This window comes from Lactuca serriola, chromosome 6 (genome assembly GCF_051521515.1).
Source record: "Lactuca serriola cultivar US96UC23 chromosome 6, Lser_US96UC23_V15, whole genome shotgun sequence".
NCBI lineage: Eukaryota > Viridiplantae > Streptophyta > Magnoliopsida > Asterales > Asteraceae > Lactuca > Lactuca serriola.
The window spans coordinates 124,012,656-124,020,494 of record NC_136413.1 but is presented as its reverse complement, the minus strand read 5'-3'; positions in this window follow the sequence as shown (position 1 = coordinate 124,020,494).

Here is a 7,839-nt window from a genome sequence, read left to right as displayed (position 1 = left end):
TGTTATTGGTGTTATTCTAGTCATTCAGCAGAGTATGGATGACGACCACGGACTATTCTAGACTCTCCTGTGGAACACTAGCAGGCTCATTACATGTAGGTGTTGTGAACGACGTGTTCACCGGTGTACTCTATCCCCCACATGGTTTCCTTTAGGACACTTATTGTTGAGGAAGCCCCTCTGCAGTAATGTCCGTCCCGATGAAAATCCTGAAATAAGTTCCTTATAATAGACGTTATTTTTAGGAACGTAAGGTAAGGATAACGGGAATGGGTAATCGGGTTTATTGTTGATTATTGTAATTAAATATAATTATTGTGGGTTTGAAAACCCTATATGCTCACCAGGCTCCCAAGCCTGACCCACTCAGTTGATTTGTATTACAGGAAGTGGCGCAAGAGCTTAAGATGGGTGAATCATCAAGTTGTTTTGTTTACAAGTCTGTATATGTATATATTTGTTGAACGACTTGTAATGTTATCGTTTATGCTTTATGATCTGTATCGAAACATGACATCCCGACTTTTGATTATGAAACGAAATCATATTTCTATATGAAATGTTTTGATAAATATCTATTTTATCATGTTTTGTTTTTGGGAAAAAATTCCGCATCTCTTTTAAAATCAAACGGATTTACTCTGAAAATGTTTAAAAAACATAAATGAAATCGGTCTTTTCTGGCCGAGATTTTGGGGATGTCACAGTTGGTATCAGAGCATTAGTTTAAGCGAACTAGGAATTTGTAGGATTTCTAGACTTAAACTCAAGATACTAAGTGGAGATTGGGAGATGTGTGTCTGATAAATTTAGACACGAGCACTAGTTTATTTTAGGAGAGTTGCCTAAAATGCTTTTATGTGCTAAATGTTATATGTTGCCATACATGATATTAATTGTTCAGATCTACGGTTTGTTGCCAACCGGATCGGAAGGTTTATGTGTTTAGGATTCTAAGCGTATTGTATACGATATTAGAACTAGCATGTAATCGTTTGGAGTAATAAGGTGAAATTATTCGGTGTGTAGATAAAAAAATGGTGAGAACAAGAAGCGGAGTTGGAAATGCTGATGAAAACAGGAATCAACCGCCTGTAAATCAACAAGTACCTGTTGTAGCTGCTGCACCTGAGCCGATAACAATGGCTGGTGTACAAATGATGATTCAAATGATGTTGGATCGTCAGATGGAAGAAACAAGATGCCTGCTTAGGCAGAATCGTGAAGAACCGTCAATTCAAGCGGAAGAGCTCGAGGAGAATGGAGGGCAGTCTGAAGGAGAAAACTTTAGTGGGATCATTGGTCAAGACGAACAACCAGTGGTTAGACGCAATAACCAGTATCGAGGAAATGATGGTCGTGGGTGCAAGTATAAGGATTTCATGGCATCCAAACCACCATGTCTATCCAGAAGCCCGACGCCGGTACAAGTTATGGACTGGGTCTCCGAAATGGAGACTATGTTTGAAAGTTGCGAATGCAACAACAGGCAGAAGACCGCTCTTGCGATCCCTCTGCTAAAATCTGGCGTGTTGAGTTGGTGGAAGTTGTTAGCTGACTCTATGCCCAAGGGAGAAGCAAGCAAAATGTCTTGGGAAGACTTTATGGAACAACTAAAACTGCAATACTGCTCCGAGCAGGACCTTCTGGAAATCAGTAATGAGTTTCAGAATTTGAAGAAAGGGAAATTGAGCGTTACTAAATACGCTGCAAGTTTCACAGAAAAGATGAAGTTTATCCCATATTTGGTTCGTACAGAACTCTCTAAGGTCAACAAGTTTGCCCTTGGACTACCAGCGGACTATGGTCCAATGGTTAAGCAAGCAACCACATTGAAAGCCGCCATCTGGGTTGCTAGAAATGTTGAGACCCAGATCAGGGAAAAAGGTCTGGAAAGGTCAGAGGTTGGCGACAAAAGGAAAATCGATGGATTTTCAGGGTCCAGCAAGAAAAGTAAATTCTCGAAGTCTAGTTCGAGAGGAAGTGGAGGAAAGGTAGAGGCGAAATGGTGCGACAAGTGCAAGAAGAAGCCTCATGGGAAGTGTGGCGGGGAAACCACATGATTCAAATGTGGAAAGCTATGGCATTATGCCAATGACTGCACCTTCACCAAGAATGTTTGTTATGGTTGTGGTGAGGAGGGGCACATCTCAAGGGATTGTCCGAAAAGGAAAGAAGCAACAAGACCCAACATTCCGCCAAAGCCAAAGGCGAGAGCATTCCAGATGACACTGGAAGCTGCTAAAGATGAAGCTGATGTCGCTTCAGGTACCAATCTCGTTAACAAATTGCCTGCCCAAATTTTATTTGATTCTGGAGCCAACTACTCCTTTATATCGCATGAATTTGGTAGAAAACTAGGTTTGCCTGTTGATAGGCTAGATAATGCTTTATTAGTCGAAGTTGCTAGTGGCAAGTTTGTACCTGTTAGCCATCGTATGAAAAACATCTTAATTGATCTGAATGGGAATAAGTTCCACGAGGAGTTATTGCCTATAGAACTAAACGGTTTCGACATCGTTTTGGGAATGGATTAGCTTAGCGCTAATGATGCCGAAATTTTATGCAAGAAGAAAATAGTGAAAGTGAACCTGCCTGGGAAGGAATCGTTTATGGTGTATGGAGATAAACGCAGAGGTCTGGAAAGGTCAGAGGTTGGCGAGAAAAGGAAAATCGATGGATTTTCAGGGTCCAGCAAGAAAAGTAAATTTTCGAAGTCTAGTTCGAGAGGAAGTGGAGGAAAGGTAGAGGCGAAATGGTGCGACAAGTGCAAGAAGAAGCATCATGGGAAGTGTGGCGGGGAAACCACATGATTCAAATGTGGAAAGCTAGGGCATTATGCCAATGACTGCACCTTCACCAAGAATGTTTGTTATGGTTGTGGTGAGGAGGGGCACATCTCAAGGGATTGTCCGAAAAAGAAGGAAGCACCAAGACCCAACATTCTGCGAAAGCCAAAGGCGAGAGCATTCCAGATGACACTGGAAGCTGCTAAAGATGAAGCTGATGTCGCTTCAGGTACCTTTCTCGTTAACAAATTGCCTGCCCAAATTTTATTTGATTCTGGAGCCAACTACTCCTTTATGTCGCATGAATTTGGTAGAAAACTAGCTTTGCCTGTTGATAGACTAGATAATGCTTTATTAGTCGAAGTTGCTAGTGGCAAGTTTGTACCTGTTAGCCATCGTATGAAAAACATCTTAATTGATCTGAATGGGAATAAGTTCCACGAGGAATTATTGCCTATCGAACTAAACGGTTTCGACATCGTTTTGGGAATGGATTAGCTTAGCGCTAATGATGCCGAAATTTTATGCAAGAAGAAAATAGTGAAAGTGAACCTGCCTGGGAAGGAATCGTTTATGGTGTATGGAGATAAACGCAGAGGTCTGAAAAGGTCAGAGGTTGGCGAGAAAAGGAAAATCGATGGATTTTCAGGGTCCAGCAAGAAAAGTAAATTTTCGAAGTCTAGCTCGAGAGGAAGTGGAGGAAAGGTAGAGGCGAAATGGTGCGACAAGTGCAAGAAGAAGCATCATGGGAAGTGTGGCAGGGAAACCACATGATTCAAATGTGGAAAGCTAGGGCATTATGCCAATGACTGCACCTTCACCAAGAATGTTTGTTATGGTTGTGGTGAGGAGGGGCACATCTCAAGGGATTGTCCGAAAAAGAAGGAAGCAACAAGACCCAACATTCTGCGAAAGCCAAAGGCGAAAGCATTCCAGATGACACTGGAAGCTGCTAAAGATGAAGCTGATGTCGCTTCAGGTACCTTTCTCGTTAACAAATTGTCTGCCCAAATTTTATTTGATTCTGGAGCCAACTACTCCTTTATATCGCATGAATTTGGTAGAAAACTAGCTTTGCCTGTTGATAGACTAGATAATGCTTTATTAGTCGAAGTTGCTAGTGGCAAGTTTGTACCTGTTAGCCATCGTATGAAAAACATCTTAATTGATCTGAATGGGAATAAGTTCCACGAGGAATTATTGCATATCGAACTAAACGGTTTCGACATCGTTTTTGGAATGGATTAGCTTAGCGCTAATGATGCCGAAATTTTATGCAAGAAGAAAATAGTGAAAGTGAACCTGCCTGGGAAGGAATCGTTTATGGTGTATGGAGATAAACGCAGAGGTCTGGGAAGGTCAGAGGTTGGCGAGAAAAGGAAAATCGATGGATTTTCAGGCTCCAGCAAGAAAAGTAAATTCTCGAAGTCTAGTTCGAGAGGAAGTGGAGGAAAGGTAGAGGCGAAATGGTGCGACAAGTGCAAGAAGAAGCATCATGGGAAGTGTGGCGGGGAAACCACATGATTCAAATGTGGAAAGCTAGGGCATTATGCCAATGACTGCACCTTCACCAAGAATGTTTGTTATGGTTGTGGTGAGGAGGGGCACATCTCAAGGGATTGTCCGAAAAAGAAGGAAGCAACAAGACCCAACATTCTGCGAAAGCCAAAGGCGAGAGCATTCCAGATGACACTGGAAGCTGCTAAAGATGAAGCTGATGTCGCTTCAGGTACCTTTCTCGTTAACAAATTGTCTGCCCAAATTTTATTTGATTCTGGAGCCAACTACTCCTTTATATCGCATGAATTTGGTAGAAAACTAGCTTTGCCTGTTGATAGACTAGATAATGCTTTATTAGTCGAAGTTGCTAGTGGCAAGTTTGTACCTGTTAGCCATCGTATGAAAAACATCTTAATTGATCTGAATGGGAATAAGTTCCACGAGGAATTATTGCCTATCGAACTAAACGGTTCCGACATCGTTTTTGGAATGGATTAGCTTAGCGCTAATGATGCCGAAATTTTATGCAAGAAGAAAATAGTGAAAGTGAACCTGCCTGGGAAGGAATCGTTTATGGTGTATGGAGATAAACGCAGAGGTCTGGGAAGGTCAGAGGTTGGCGAGAAAAGGAAAATCGATGGATTTTCAGGGTCCAGCAAGAAAAGTAAATTCTCGAAGTCTAGTTCGAGAGGAAGTGGAGTAAAGGTAGAGGCGAAATGGTGCGACAAGTGCAAGAAGAAGCATCATGGGAAGTGTGGCGGGGAAACCACATGATTCAAATGTGGAAAGCTAGGGCATTATGCCAATGACTGCACCTTCACCAAGAATGTTTGTTATGGTTGTGGTGAGGAGGGGCACATCTCAAGGGATTGTCCGAAAAAGAAGGAAGCAACAAGACCCAACATTCTGCGAAAGCCAAAGGCGAGAGCATTCCAGATGACACTCCAAGCTGCTAAAGATGAAGCTGATGTCGCTTCAGGTACCTTTCTCGTTAACAAATTGTCTGCCCAAATTTTATTTGATTCTGGAGCCAACTACTCCTTTATATCGCATGAATTTGGTAGAAAACTAGCTTTGCCTGTTGATAGACTAGATAATGCTTTATTAGTCGAAGTTGCTAGTGACAAGTTTGTACCTGTTAGCCATCGTATGAAAAACATCTTAATTGATCTGAATGGGAATAAGTTCCACGAGGAATTATTGCCTATCGAACTAAACGGTTTCGACATCGTTTTGGGAATGGATTAGCTTAGCGCTAATGATGCCGAAATTTTATGCAAGAAGAAAATAGTGAAAGTGAACCTGCCTGGGAAGGAATCGTTTATGGTGTATGGAGATAAACGCAGAGGTCTGAAAAGGTCAGAGGTTGGCGAGAAAAGGAAAATCGATGGATTTTCAGGGTCCAGCAAGAAAAGTAAATTCTCGAAGTCTAGTTCGAGAGGAAGTGGAGGAAAGGTAGAGGCGAAATGGTGCGACAAGTGCAAGAAGAAGCATCATGGGAAGTGTGGCGGGGAAACCACATGATTCAAATGTGGAAAGTTAGGGCATTATGCCAATGACTGCACCTTCACCAAGAATGTTTGTTATTGTTGTGGTGAGGAGGGGCACATCTCAAGGGATTGTCCGAAAAAGAAGGAAGCAACAAGACCCAACATTCTGCGAAAGCCAAAGGCGAGAGCATTCCAGATGACACTGGAAGCTGCTAAAGATGAAGCTGATGTCGATTCAGGTACCTTTCTCGTTAACAAATTGCCTGCCCAAATTTTATTTGATTCTGGAGCCAACTATTCCTTTATATCGCATGAATTTGGTAGAAAACTAGCTTTGCCTGTTGATAGGCTAGATAATGCTTTATTAGTCGAAGTTGCTAGTGGCAAGTTTGTACCTGTTAGGCATCGTATGAAAAACATCCTAATTGATCTGAATGGGAATAAGTTCCACGAGGAATTATTGCCTATCGAACTAAACGGTTTCGACATCGTTTTTGGAATGGATTAGCTTAGCGCTAATGATGCCGAAATTTTATGCAAGAAGAAAATAGTGAAAGTGAACCTGCCTGGGAAGGAATCGTTTATGGTGTATGGAGATAAACGCAGAGGTCTGGGAAGGTCAGAGGTTGGCGAGAAAAGGAAAATCGATGGATTTTCAGGGTCCAGCAAGAAAAGTAAATTCTCGAAGTCTAGTTCGAGAGGAAGTGGAGGAAAGGTAGAGGCGAAATGGTGCGACAAGTGCAAGAAGAAGCATCATGGGAAGTGTGGCGGGGAAACCACATGATTCAAATGTGGAAAGCTAGGGCATTATGCCAATGACTGCACCTTCACCAAGAATGTTTGTTATGGTTGTGGTGAGGAGGGGCACATCTCAAGGGATTGTCCGAAAAAGAAGGAAGCAACAAGACCCAACATTCCGCCAAAGCCAAAGGCGAGAGCATTCCAGATGACACTGGAAGCTGCTAAAGATGAAGCTGATGTCGCTTCAGGTACCTTTCTCATTAACAAATTGCCTGCCCAAATTTTATTTGATTCTGGAGCCAACTACTCCTTTATATCGCATGAATTTGGTAGAAAACTAGCTTTGCCTGTTGATAGACTAGATAATGCTTTATTAGTCGAAGTTGCTAGTGGCAAGTTTGTACCTGCTAGGCATCGTATGAAAAACATCTTAATTGATCTGAATGGGAATAAGTTCCACGAGGAATTATTGCCTATCGAACTAAAAGGTTTCGACATCGTTTTTGGAATGGATTAGCTTAGCGCTAATGATGCCGAAATTTTATGCAAGAAGAAAATAGTGACAGTGAACCTGCCTGGGAAGGAATCGTTTATGGTGTATGGAGATAAACGCAGAGGTCTGGGAAGGTCAGAGGTTGGCGAGAAAAGGAAAATCGATGGATTTTCAGGGTCCAGCAAGAAAAGTAAATTCTCGAAGTCTAGTTCGAGAGGAAGTGGAGGAAAGGTAGAGGCGAAATGGTGCGACAAGTGCAAGAAGAAGCATCATGGGAAGTGTGGCGGGGAAACCACATGATTCAAATGTGGAAAGCTAGGGCATTATGCCAATGACTGCACCTTCACCAAGAATGTTTGTTATGGTTGTGGTGAGGAGGGGCACATCTCAAGGGATTGTCCGAAAAAGAAGGAAGCAACAAGACCCAACATTCTGCGAAAGCCAAAGGCGAGAGCATTCCAGATGACACTGCAAGCTGCTAAAGATGAAGCTGATGTCACTTCAGGTACCTTTCTCGTTAACAAATTGTCTGCCCAAATTTTATTTGATTCTGGAGCCAACTACTCCTTTATATCGCATGAATTTGGTAGAAAACTAGCTTTGCCTGTTGATAGACTAGATAATGCTTTATTAGTCGAAGTTGCTAGTGACAAGTTTGTACCTGTTAGCCATCGTATGAAAAACATCTTAATTGATCTGAATGGGAATAAGTTCCACGAGGAATTATTGCCTATTGAACTAAACGGTTTCGACATCATTTTGGGAATGGATTAGCTTAGCGCTAATGATGCCGAAATTTTATGCAAGAAGAAAATAGTGAAAGTGA